The following is a 13,528-nucleotide window of genomic DNA, read 5'->3' as shown; positions in this document are numbered from 1 at the left end:
AGGCCCAGTCTAAGCTGGAGCCAGGAACTCCCGAGTTCTCATCTCTCTGACACTGTGTCCAAGGCCTTGGGCAGCTCCCTTAGTGTCTCTGCCCAAATCACTATCCGTAGAGCATGGATGGTAAGACTGCATTCACCCACTTCCCAGGAGTGGGGACTGTAACATGCTTTGCAGATGGAGAGCACCAAGCACGGCATCTAACACCATGTGCTGTGCAAGGACACCCTCTTGCTCCCCATTCCTCACTGACCAGTTATGGCTCCATACCTTTCATCCCTATTTTTGGCAGTCCTGGGATTTGACTGTTTAGAAATTATGTATTTATATTTTTAATTCCATGGCAGTTTCTCTCTCCTAGTCTTTTCCCATCTCTCCTTCCTCCCTGCCCCAAAGGTTTTTTATTTCTCCTACCAACCGCCAGTTTAATTACTTGGTCTTATGCACACAACTAGCCTGCACATGTTCCCTCAGCCCCACTCATACTTTGCTGCCTGGCCTTTACACAAGGGAGTCTGCCACTTATGGCATCTAGGCACCCAAAGGGCAGGTGTGCAGCCCTCTGCAAACAAAGCCAGGTATGCACAGCCTGCAGGCACAGAGAAAGTCAGACAGGCTGGGCTGTAGCAGCCCATTAGTCATCACAGCACCTGGAACTGGCAGCTGATGACACCCTGCGTGCCAGCTCCATCTAGAGCAGGGGTTGGCAACCTTTCAGAAGTGGTGTGCCAAGTCTTCATTTATTCACTCTAATTTAAGGTTTCACGTGCCAGTATACATTTTAACGTTTTTAGAAGATCTCTTTCTATAGGTCTATAATATATAACTAAACTATTGTTGTATGTAAAGTAAATAAGGTTTTTTAAATGTTTAAGAAGCTTCATTTAAAATTAAATTAAAATGCAGAGCCCCCGCCACTGAAAATCAGCTCGTGTGCCACAGGTTGCCTACCCCGATCTAGAGTGTCTACCTTTAATCCAGAGAATGGCAGAGAATCCACCCTGAAAGACAAACACACAGCTGTCGCTCACCCAAGTAGGAGGATGTCCAAACTTTGCCCAGCCAGAGACCTCTCTGGCCTCAGATCAAGTGGCCTATTAATGCTGCAGCTCCTTAACCCAAATGGTGAGCCAATACTGGGGGCCTTCCTGGGTTCTTTCCATCATAAGGAGAAACTGAGGATGGAGTCAGGTATTTCTGTAGTGCAATCCTGCTTGATTTACACAGAATGCGCACAAAGTCCTGTTTCCCTGAAACTGGAGGCAATTTCTTTGCTCAATTTTCAAGCCTGTTTTCCAGTCAGTCCTGTGCCCCAAGGGGCTCTGCCTCTGTTCCTCTCGGGACCATGCTCACGACAGCTGCCCTCAGTGTCTGCTGGCTTTTCTCTGTGCTGTCTGCTTGCTTTTCCCAGGCTCTGAAACACACACACATACCTGCAACCAATGCCCCAACTTCTGTGTTTGTAATTAGAGAATAAACCCCTCTTTCTCACTGAGTTCATTCTTGCTCAGGCCTAGTGCCCAGGTGGTGGCTGTGACACACTGAATTTCCAGCAATATCCTGAATGAACTTTATTGAATTAAGTTAAACCTGATTGAATTAGATGTAATACCTTGGGGTCCATTATATGAAAAATGCAATTGTGCATGTATGTAATTTCTCTAGGAGAGGGACTCAGGGCTTGTCTTCACATACAGCGCTGCAGCTGCACCGCTGTAGTGCTTTAGTGATGCTACTAAGCCAACAGGAGAGCTTCTGCTATCAGCATAGTTACTCCACCTCCCCAAGAGGCGGTAGCTATGTAGATGGGAGCAGCTCTCCTGTCGACACAGCTCTGTCCACACCAGAGGTTAGGTCAGTATAACTATGTCACTCTGGGGTGTGGACTTTTCACACCCCAAGAGACATAGTTATACCGAAACAGGTCTGTAGTGCAGACCTGGCCTAACGCAACCTCCAGAAGGTATTAGGAACTTCCTGATACGTGTGAAGTGGATTTCCTAGGAAGTACCGGGGGATAAGGGGAATGCAAATGATCCACTTGGAATCAACCCTTTTGGAAGCTATGCCCTGGGGACCAAATCCCATGATCTAATATTTACCTGCTCCTGGAAATTCAAGAACAGAGACTCCTGAACTATAGGGTTGGAAGAGTTCAACTGCTAACAATCTGCTATTACTGCTAGTTCTGAACGGAGGCTGTTATGAACTTGTGACCATAGAAGAGACCCCTTGTGGGGCTCTGAAGGACTGCTCTTGCCAGCACCCAGGTTGGAGTTGTGGTGATCTCCAGTATTAGCATGTGTGCAGGTTCTTTCATTGGTTTTAATGTTTTCTCCATAGTGTTTTTACCAAGACAATAAAACAGGCACACATAAAAAGAGCTGGGTGGTATTTATAACCGGGGGCTGTCACACTGTTAACCATCTCTGAAGAGAAGCAGCCAGGTGTCCTTGGGCAGCCTGTCTGTGCTGGGAATAACACAGCAGCCTGGAAATACCCTGCTTAGAATGGATTGAGACGCGGGTCTCCACCCAAGAAAAGCAAGAGCTGGGAGCGGGTGCCCATGCTGGGCCACTGAGAGGAGATACCAGTGCAGCTGCCATGACCTGGGACAGTGGCTCCTGATTATTTCTAGCAATCTCACTCCATAAAGGAGTTATTCACTCTTTCCATTTAGCTGGAATGATGGCAGCTACAAGCCCATCAGCTTTAACTGTCTCTGTGACTGATCCATAGAGCAAAGACACACTCGATGGTGGCCACTAACACCTTCCAGTATAGTAGCACCTAGAGCCCCCCCCCATCCACGATGAGGGTCCCATTGTGCTAGGTGCTGTACATGCAATGGCAACCATCTTAGCCAACACACTGAGAGCTAAAACACCCAAATCCCCACTCGCAAGGTGCAGATGCTTAACGCCCACTGGCCAGTAGTTTACAGCCACACACAGCGAGATACAGTTGCCACCCCAAAGACCTTACAGTCTAAACTGACAGGACAAAAAGGCTGGGAGAGGAAACCGAGGCACAGACAGGGGAAGGGACTTGCTGCTTTACAAACCCAATTCCCCAGCAATGGCCTCAAAAACATGACAAGCTCACCACAGTGCCACAGCAGGACTCTTCCCTGGAGAGCACAGCACCGAAAGGTTGCACAGAAGAGATTCCAAACCTTTTTCTGTTGGCGCTTCAGCTCCTGCCCATAACTCTTCAAAGACCCCCCACAGCAATGCCTCAGGATCAGCCCCAAGCAGTGCAGTTACCCTCAATCTGTCGCTGTCATTCTGGGGACCAGACTGCTGATCACCACATATTTTATTTTTTTAAATCTCGCATGGACTTGCAGAAACGGAAGAGAAAATCCATACTGCTATGTAGCAACCCACTAGCACATTTCACCCATAGTTCTCAAAGCACTTTACGAGGTGTCATTATCCATTTTACCAGTGGGGAAACTGAGGCACAGAACATGGCAGTTCTTGCCCATGGTCACCCATTGGCAGATCTAGAAACAGAACCAATCTCTCCTGACTCCCTAACCACATTTCCTCACAAGCAATAGCTGCCCAGTCCTCTGTCAATCATCTGTTACCCTTACATAGCAATTTTGTTTGTTGGGAAAAGAGCAGAGATGAAACAGACCCACTTCTCCTTCCCAGGCTCCTCTATTCTCTTTGAAGCACATGGTTTCTGTCCCGGAAACAAGTGGCTGGGCTGGGCTGGGCTGGTTTTAACCACTGTCCTCTCTCTTGATGAGCACAGCTTTTTCTAAATCTGGAGAGAAAGAAGCCAACCTCCCCACCCCACCCCCAAAACTCCAAGGAAGCAGGAAGCGAGTGAGTCATGGTGGGAAGGGGCAGCGGGGCACAGACACATCACACTCAGCTGTTCAACTTCCCACAGCCCTCCTTCAGCTAGAGTGACTCATGACTGGGGACTTTTACACTCCAAATCATTTCTTTTAACAAAGGATTTTCACCAGCAGAGACAAGGGCTGGACGTGTGGGAAGTGGGGTAAGCCTGCAAGTCTAGCTAGCAGGATTCCCAAATATGCTAGTGGCTAGAGCACTGAATTAGGACTGGGAAGACCAGCATTCTAGTCCACTAAGTGGCCTTGGGCAAGTCACTTCCATGCTCTGTGCCTCAGTTTCCCCCTCTATCCCTTTGGGGCAGAGCAGAAGGAGGGATATGGGGAACCAGCCACTCTGTAGAGTATACTTCCCAACTCCCATCAGGGCAGTTAACAAGGAGTTAATGCTGAAGTAGCTTTAGATCCCACTGGGCCCATCTGAATTTGCTACTACACCAGGGGGACATGCTCGGTGCAATGCAGCTCCTCCATGCTGCCAGGAGAGGCAGAACAGCCACCCATGTGGACTGAGCCTCCATCCTTTGAACTGGGGTTTCCTCCAGGCAGACCTCCAAGAAAAAACGGTTACCCATCTTTTGTAACTGTTGTTCTTCTAGATGTGTTTCTCATGTCCATTCCATTCTATGTGTGTGACTGGCCAGAGATATTTGTCTTAGCGGTACTTGTAGGGCCGGCTGTGACGCCCTCCCACATGCCGCACTCATACCACGGTATATCAGGCACTGCCGGTCCACGTCCTCTCAGTTCCTTCTTGCCGACAAACTCCGACAAAGGGGCAGGAGGGTGAGTAATGGAATGGACATGAGCAACACATCTCGGAGAACAACCATTAGGAAAGGTAGGTAACCGTTTTTTCCTTCGAGTGCTTGCTTCCATTCTAGGTGACTTGCAAACAGTATCAACGGAGGTGGGCTCGGAGTTCACCGTTACACAGCTTGTAGCACAGCTCTGCCAAAGCCAGTGCCGTCTCGCGCCTGCTGGGTCAGTCCGTAGTGCAATGCAAACGTATGGATCAACGACCTGGTGGCAGCCCAACAGATCTCTTGGATCGGCACCTGCACCAGTAAGATCGCTGAAGATGCCTGTGCTCTAGTGAAATGAGAAGTTTTGATTGCTGGCAGGGGCACTTTTGCCAGCTCATAGCAGTGGCAGATGCACGCCATGATCCAAGACAAAATTCTCTGGACTGACACCGAGCAGCCCTTCATCCCATCCATGACAGCAACAAACAATTACATTGACTTACGGAATGGATGATGTATAAGGCCAGCACCCATCTGATGTCCAGCATATGCAACCTGCGCTCCTCATCTGATGCATGAGGCTTTGGACAAAGGACAGAGGACCAGTAAGTAAAATCTCTGGAGCCTCGGGGAATGCAGGGGAGGGGGGGTCTCCCTTGGTAGGGTTGGGAAGGAGATAGGTGGTGTAGATATTGCTCTTCTCATGTGATCCCTCCTCCATGGCTCTCTTGGCTCTATCACTGTTAATCTAAAGTGGCTAATTTTAAATGAAGCTACTCTCCCCTGACATGAATCTCCCTATGGCACTGAAATTAAATGTAGGGAAAAGGGAAAAGATAACAGCTTGGCTCTTGGTGTTAAATAGCTGTCTTCAAGCCTCAAACTGCTGAATGAGCTTTAGGGTAGGGAAGGCTGTGCCTCCCCAAACAGCCTGGCCCTGCCCCCATCCACTTCCTGCCCCCCAACTGCCCCCCCCAGAATCCCGACCCATCCTGCTCCCTGTCCCCTGACTGCTCCGACCCCTATCCACTCCCCCACCGAGTCCTGACAGACCCCCAAATGCCCATGATCCAACCCCGCCTTCCCTGTCCCCTGACCACCACCCCAGAATCTCTGCCCCCTCCTTGTCCCCTGACTGTCTCCAGGACTCCCTGCCCCTTATCCAACCACCCTGGTCCCCTGTTGAGCTGTGTGGAGAAGGAAATTCTATTTTGCAGAGGATTTCAATAGGGAGGATGGAGCCCTGGATTCTGAGCCAGTCTGGCAGGTGGGTTGTTAGCAGCCAAGCAGGTGACCTGGCAGAAAACCAGGCAGGTTTAACTGAAATCAAACCAACTCCACAAAACACTTGTATTTCAACAAACACTTCACCGGAATATTTCTGCGCACCAGCTGGTCCTGGATCTCAAGAGATGAAAAGGAAAGTCCAGCAACCTCCATGGCTATCTAGTCCCTATATCTTTTCATACCAAATTTCAAGGCAGAGAAATTCTATTAACACCCTCATTAAAACCTTGATTGTGATGGAAACACTGACTGGGCATTAGCTACATTGATGCAAACCTCAACAGTGTAACTATAGTACAGAGGTAAAAGGACTCTTCAGTCCCGGGGACTCCCTGCCCCTTATCCAACCCCACTCCCACCCGGCCCCGGCCACTTACCCCCTCTCCCACAGCCTTAGCGCGCACATTCAGGAGCGTCCCTGGACAGCGCTGCAGCCATGTGCCTCCAGCAGGGCCTGAGCTCCTCCCCGCTCAGAGCCATGTGGTAAGGGGGTGGGGCTGTGAGCTCCAGCGGGACCGGCGCTCCCGCCACTCGGCCCAGAGCTCGCAGCCCCGCCCCCTTACCACGCGGCTCTGAGCGGGGAGGAGCTCAGGCCCTGCCAGAGGCAAGTGGCTGCAGCACTGTCCAGGGACGCTCCTGGACGCATGCGCTGAGGTGCTGGGGGTATGGCAGGGGCCAGGGGAGCCTCAGCCCTTCTTGTGGGGGCCCCTGCAGGGCCTGGGGCATGGGGTAAATTGCCCCACTTGCCCCCCCCCCAGCAGCCCTGCTCCGGGCTGGGGTAGGGGTGCGGGGGGTGAGGGCTCAGTCTGGGGGTGTGGGCTCTGGGGCGGGGCCAGGGATGAGGGATTTGGGATGAAGGATGGGGCTCCGGGCTGGGGCAAGGGGTTGGGGTGCAGGGTCCTGGCAGCGCTTACCACGGCTCCAAGAAAGCAGCTGCCAGATCCCTGCAGCCTCTAGGTGCATGGGCAGCCAGGTGGCTCTGTGCGGTGTGCACCGCCCCCCTCAACCCCCATTGGTCGTGGTTCCCAGCCAATGGGAGCTGCGGAAATAGCAGTCGGGGCAGGGGCAGCACGCAAAACCTCCCAGTCCTTGGCTGCCCCAGCACCTAGGGGCTACAGGGACCTGGTGGCCACTTCCAGGAACTGTGCGGAGCTAGGGCAGGCGGGGAGCATACCTTAGCGCCAGGCCCCCACTACGCTGCTGACTAGACTTTCAACGGTCCGGTCAGCAGTGCCAGGGTCCCCTTTCAACCTGGCATGCCAGTCGAAAACCAGATGCCTGGCAACCCTGTATCTGAATCTGGCCCTGAACAAGTATATAAATAGACAAAGTCACTTCATCAAACATATGTAAACAATTTAAAATCTTGGTTACCACACTTTCACAGAGCGTGTGCTGTTTAGTAAACTAAATACAAACCACAGAGAATATAACTCATTAGTTTCCATGCACTATTTACTAGTGAACTCCATTTTTAGAGAGATACAGAATTTCTACCTCCATTTCAGAAGAGTACTTTACTCCCTAGAAAGCATCATGGGATATGAAAAGAACCTATCCCCTTTGCATAGATGCTCTAAGCACCCAAAGGAATCAAACCTAACACCTTCAGCACAAGAACCACTTGAGCAAAAAGAATAACTGTTAACCACGCTTAAGTAGCAGGGTGTTATAGTTGCTACTAGAGAGTTATGCTCACTCATGCTAAGTCAGCGCACAGCACGTCTGTTAAACAAGCTTGACCCAAGTGTGTGAGGTCTGTGGATGCGGATATCCGCGATTGTAAAGCGGATATCCACAGATCTGCAGGGCTCTAGCTACATGCTCTTGCTCTCTCAACCTGCTCTTCCTAGGGAAGTGTGGCTTGTCCAACTGATGCTCCTACCAGCACAGGAAAAGCAAATTAATAATGGTTTCCTTTACTGAATGATTTGTATTGTACATGGATAGAGCGCAAAGGAATCCATGTGGCGCCTCTGGACACTGAAGTCCTACAGTTAGCTTCAGAGCAGAGCAAGGTTCTCCCAGCACAAACATGATGAGACCAAACCTAGGCTGAAAGGGGAATTCAGCCTCTCCACTGAGATCATGAACAAGGGTGGCACTTAGTGTCAGCTGTGGTGGTCTGTGATGAGGACACTTGCCCATTAGGAAGTACACTGAAGTCACCAGCTCAGGCATAATCCACTTTTTAGTTAAGGTTCGGGTATTAATACCCATCATTTGCACGGGACAACCCCAAATGTTCAAAAATCATGAATCAGGGCCCCAACAATCCTAAAACTGGTTTAAAAATCAGGGAATTAAAAAAACTGGGGTTCTTTGCCCTCTGGGTTTGACCTTTAAGATGCACTTGGGTCTAATTTTCCAGCTTCTCTGCAACCATAAGGGCTAGAAACTTTCATTTAAAAATAAGAAGATGGGATTCCCTCATAATCTCTTATCTCCAGAAGCTGGGTCTGTAAGTAAAACATCCAATATTGCAAGGATTGGCAACACTGCATTTGTACCCTGAATACTCAACTGAACATTCTGCCCTGGCCAACTCCTAAGTGGAAATGATACAACAAGAAAACAACCTAACCCAGGGTTTCTTAAACTGGGGGTCGGGACCCCTCAGGGGGTCTCAAGCTTATTACATGGGAGGTCGCAAGCTGTCAGCCTCCACCCCAAACCCCGCTTTGCCTCCAGCATTTATAATGGTGTTAAATATATTTAAAAGTATTTTTAATTTATCAGGGGGGGTCGCACTCAAGAGGTTTGCTGTGTGAAAGGGGTCACCAATACAAAAGTTTGAGAACCACTGACCTAACCAATCTGCCCTTATCCACGTGTTTAAAATTATGCACCAAGGTTTCAAAAATGTCTGAAGGAAGATCTTCCTTTTGCCTTCACCCCATCTCCTTTAAAGTATTTCTCTCAGAGGAGAGGTGAGGATTTGTGCTAGCCCCAATAGTTCCTCTCTTGCAATCCAAAAACCCCTACACTGGGACAGATTCTTTCATCCATTCCTAGTTCCAACCCTGCCCCTCCACCAGCAGAAAGAGAAAAACCAGCAAGGAATAGTCTGTTTCCAAACTGCAGTAGGCCAGGCTGGCCCTTTAAGGGATCAGTCTCTGCCTGATTTTAGCCTAGAATGGGGGTCAGCACAGCAGGGAATGCTGGAGGTGGTGGGGCTATAGAAGAGGTGTCAAACTTGTTCTTTGGAGAGGGAGGAAAATTATCCTTTCACTTAGAGTCTAGGGGCCGGGAATAACAAGTTCACTAGCAATAGGCTACTTCTCCCAGTGCAGAATGTGCCTCTTGAAATGCAGTATTTATTTAGCTAAAGGCAGACATTTATAAGAGAAACACATTTATGAAGCCACCCCTCCTCTGCCCTTTAACTCCCTGCATGCATCCCTGGGGACCCCCGCACAACTTTGGGATTTGTCCTTTCCCAACACTTTGGAAATCTCACCATGGTGTGCATTCCTAACACCATGGCAGGAATAGCATTGGGGCATGGGATAGAGGGTGGTGGTTGCCCATGAAATAGACCCCAGGCACTCTCCCCTGCCCTGCCAGCCCTCTCAGAGGACAAAGGATGCTAGAGAGGCCAGATTTGTCCATGACTGAACCAACCATAATAAAGTAACATAACTAGGGCCATTTATATTCCTCTAGCTCTGCCCATCTCCAGCCCAAAGGCTGCATTTCAGCGGGGCTGCAAAATCCACCTCTGGCATGCAGGGCACCAGCCAACCTGTGCACAGCACATTGAGAGGACAGACTGGACACCAGAGCGTAACTTCCTAGGAAAAGGGTTCTGGGATTGCTAGGACCAAGCTGCAGCCAGCCTCTGCCTGGGGGCCTAAGGCAAAAGCAACAAGCCCATGCACAGGGCCCAGCCATAGTGGGGCTAAAAATGCAGGCTCTGCCCCCTTCTCTCAGCCCCATGGCTGCCAGCTGCCTGGAAGAGGGTGGGATGAGAGTCAGACCACAAGGCTCACCCCACTCTCTCTGAGGACAGTCGAGCTGTCACACTGGTGTGACTCCCGATAGCCCCCAGGCAAGATCTGTCTCACTGGAGAATGGCCCCTGTGCCCATGAAGCATGCTCAGCTCAGCCACGCCGAGCGTGTGGGGCCTTGAGGTTTTATGATTTCTCCCGAAATTTCCCCACACAGGTGACTCCCATTTACCTGCCTTGGAAGGGCTAAGCTGATCACATGTGTCCAGATAGCACTAACCTATCACACCTGATGCTCAGACCCCTACACTACCCCTGCCAGGCCTTGGACATTGTTTTTCCTGACCCTGACCCCTGGAAGAGACTCTCTCTCCATTATTTCAGGTGCCACAGAGTAACTGGTGCTTAATAAGCTGATGAAGAGGCAATCATTCTATGGTGTAATCATCCATTCTGTACATCCCAGATCTGAATGAAGCATCTGTTTCAAACTCATTGGGGGGGGGGGGGGGGGAATCAGTGTCATCTGGCCGCCTCTGGCCAAAACCACAGGCAGGGATTGATTTCTGTGTGTCAAAACCTGGCATGTAAATAATGCCCCCATTGATCTCGTTAGTGGAGTGTGGGAGGAGAGCAGAGGGACATGCCAGCCTCCATATACTGAATGGACCTTGGAGTATGCTCTCTCTGGCCAATCAGCTCTGAAAACAGACAAACCACCTAGGCAATTAAATAAACCCAAGCACTTTGTTACTGAAGGGTCTGCACACTATGGACCTGGCACCTCCCCTTAGTTAAGTGCCAGGACAATGCTGAGGGCTACCAGAACTCTCAATCAATGAAGCACAGTCTACAAGTTTCCAGACAACCATGCTGAGTGACTGGCTTCCTCTTGTATCCATCTTTGCTTCTCCCCCTCCTAGCTGGCTTCCTCCTAGATCCAGCTTTGCTCTCTCCGCCCTCAGGCCCCAACCCAGATTCTCCTGTCTTCCTGCCATGGCACAAGAAGACAGGATGCTGAAAGACTCATTTCTTCCTCCTGGAGCAAAGACAAACAGCCAGCACCAATTCCAGCCCAGTGAGAGATGAGCGCTGGAGGTTCAGTGCCTAAACTTTATCATTTTTAAAGAGCCTTAGAAAACTATTCTAAACTTTTCTGATGCCATCTCTACTTTTCCCATCACACCTCAGAACTGAAACTGGATTTTTTTAAGATCCCCCTTTAAACAGTATTGATTTTAAAATATCCCTATTCCTTTAAAGCTATTAGAGGGGTTCGTGTTGTCTTGCTCGTGTTCAGAAGGGTCTTTGGGGTGGAACAGAGACCAATACCAATAAATGTGCTCAGGCCCACCCTTGCCCTTCCACTCTGCACACTCCTGCCAGCTGCCTCTTTGGTTTCTGTTTCAGCTCCACTGCTGACCACCCTCTTGCAGGGCCTGGTACACAGGAAGGACTGTCTACTGCTTAGGGTGCTAGCTAGAGATTCAGGAGAGCTGGGTTTAATTCCCTGCTGTGCTGAAGAGAGGGGGACTTGGTCAAGTGACTTAGGGACCAACAGCCAGAGACTATGGGGATGATGGTACTTGTGAAAACAAGTGAATTCTATGATGATGGGGGCCATATAAGTACTTACACATTTGCTCACCCAGAAGATAGGGTTTAAATGAGCAATCACTGAAGGAAATTCTAAGGTCTGTGTCATGCAGGCCACACTAGATCACAGTGATTCATCCTGGCCTTACAAATCTATTAAGATGTGAAGGGGTGAGTTTCCTGCAGACCAGGGCCTGGGACAGAGCGTGCTATAAGCGAGCGCCTTGCTGAGTAGTATGGGCTAGGAATGATGTCCTCATGCTAAGCCACGAGATGAGAAGTGCACCTGATTGCAACAAAACAATGAAACCGGCAAGAGCAATTGTTGTCAAATTCACTAATGAACTGGAAAAGAAATAGAGTTGTTGCCCCCTCTTGTCTCTTTCACCAATAGGAATCAAAGTGTCATCTATAACAACAGCAGGTATTTTCAGGGGGAAATATAGCTTTCAAGTTGACATCACTTTTAATTGAACTTTTTTGGAACATCGTGTTTGGTTTAAATATTGGGCAAAGGTTCACATCCAGTTATGCCCATTTCCCCAAACACTGGAGCCAGCTGACATACTTATGGACACCAATTGCCCAGTAGGAACTGCACACAGGGATTTGTTTCACATGGAGCTCCCTAATGGAACTAGGTCTGGGATCAAGTGCCAGCCTGTGCCTGCAACAATGCCACTAAACCCATGCTGTGTGCCTGCAGTTTTGTGAGCACCACCTCCCAGCCTGACACCAAAGCCCTGCAATCAGCATTTCCCTGCAGTACTGCCACATACACCATGCTACTGAGGCGGCTACTTCCAGGAACCATAAGAGGGTTGGGGGAGAGAACATGGTGCCCACAGTGGTGGATAGCATAATATCCTAACCAGGAGCGAGAGAATCCAATCCCTTCCCAGCAGCGCAAAGTCTCCCAAGCAAGTCTGTTTCCTGTCTAGATGGGGAGTGTAATATGTGGCCCTTCCTTTCCCCAGGACACCCTAGGCAGAGAATCTTATACTGATGTCTTGGATCCCTCACCGTCCCTTCAGTCACTCAGGAATCTCGCTCTGGCCAGCAACCCGCCTGCTCTAGGCACATGACAGAGGAACAGCAGCTAGCCAGCTTCTCCCCGCACTGAACTCCCTAGTACTCCCTCCTGCCTGCGAACCACGCCAAGCAGCCTTCAGTTCCGAAAGCCAGCCCAGTCCACGCTGGCCCTTTGCTCCTTGTCAAAATGTTCCTAATCCAGCAGGAAACTCCTAGGGATGTCTCGGTCCCGCAGCCAGGCAGAGCTCCTGGGGGTTGAAGTTAATAAGTGATTTTTATGAGACACATACTGCAGCGCCTCTCTCGTAGACAGGCATAGATAAATCTGTGGCAAGACGGATACACACCATAAAGGGGTGCGTGGCTCGGGCGGGGTTTAGCCAAAGCACCCAGGGGAGTTAAGTGCACACCGCCTAACTCCCCTGATGCTGTGGCTAGACCCACCCTGCCGGCAGGCATGGGGCAGCCCACTCCTTGCAAACTCGCAGGGGAACTGCAAGCGGCGACGGCTGAACACCCCCCCCCGGCCGGGCTCACTTTCTCTCCCTCCAGCAGCTGCGGGCTGCTCCCCCCTCCCCGCCCTCTCATTCAAACAATGGCCCCGCGAGCACTCACCCTGCCAGGGTCGGCGACAGCAACTCGCTGAGGAACCGGCCGGGTTCTTCCCCCGCCTGTTAGGGGCGGCGGCCAGGGCCCCGAGTCGGCCGGACCAGGCAGGCCTTGCAGCGAACTCCGCGGGCTAAGAGGGCAGAGGCGGAGGCTGGCGCGACGCCAGCAAGAGCAGTAGGGGCCGCCTGCCTGGGCCGGGAGTGATCTCATCCCGGCCCCCAGGCTGCGGGGGAGCTACCCGATTGGCTAGGCCGGTTACCCCCGAGAGGGGCGGGATCCGGGCAGGGCCGGGGCCCGGGCGAGGAGAAGACACCCGCAGCCCTTGAAGGGGACCTCGGCTGCGGCAGTGAGAGCGGGGGCTGCAGGCGGGTCTCGGGTTCTTGGCGGGGGGAAAGTGGGGTGAGGAGCAGCCGGTGGCCAGGCCAACTCAACTTACCCT

General features: G+C 51.0%; 1 protein-coding gene across 2 annotated transcripts in view; it reads right to left on the bottom strand.

The window, feature by feature from the left end:
• CD276 (CD276 molecule) overlaps window positions 1–13,297 on the bottom strand; it is a 70,247-nt gene extending 56,950 nt beyond the window's left edge. Inside the window, exon 1 of one of the 2 annotated variants that reach the window (XM_039493229.1) lies at window positions 13,096–13,297. The gene's annotated coding sequence lies outside the window, so the exon portion shown is untranslated. The remainder of the gene's footprint in view (window positions 1–13,095) is intronic. The other variant, XM_039493230.1, reaches the window with a different exon arrangement.
• Window positions 13,298–13,528: the final 231 nt, after the last annotated feature.

This window comes from Mauremys reevesii, linkage group 10 (genome assembly GCF_016161935.1).
Source record: "Mauremys reevesii isolate NIE-2019 linkage group 10, ASM1616193v1, whole genome shotgun sequence".
Lineage (NCBI taxonomy): Eukaryota > Metazoa > Chordata > Testudines > Geoemydidae > Mauremys > Mauremys reevesii.
This window is presented reverse-complemented; position numbering and strand designations above follow the sequence as displayed.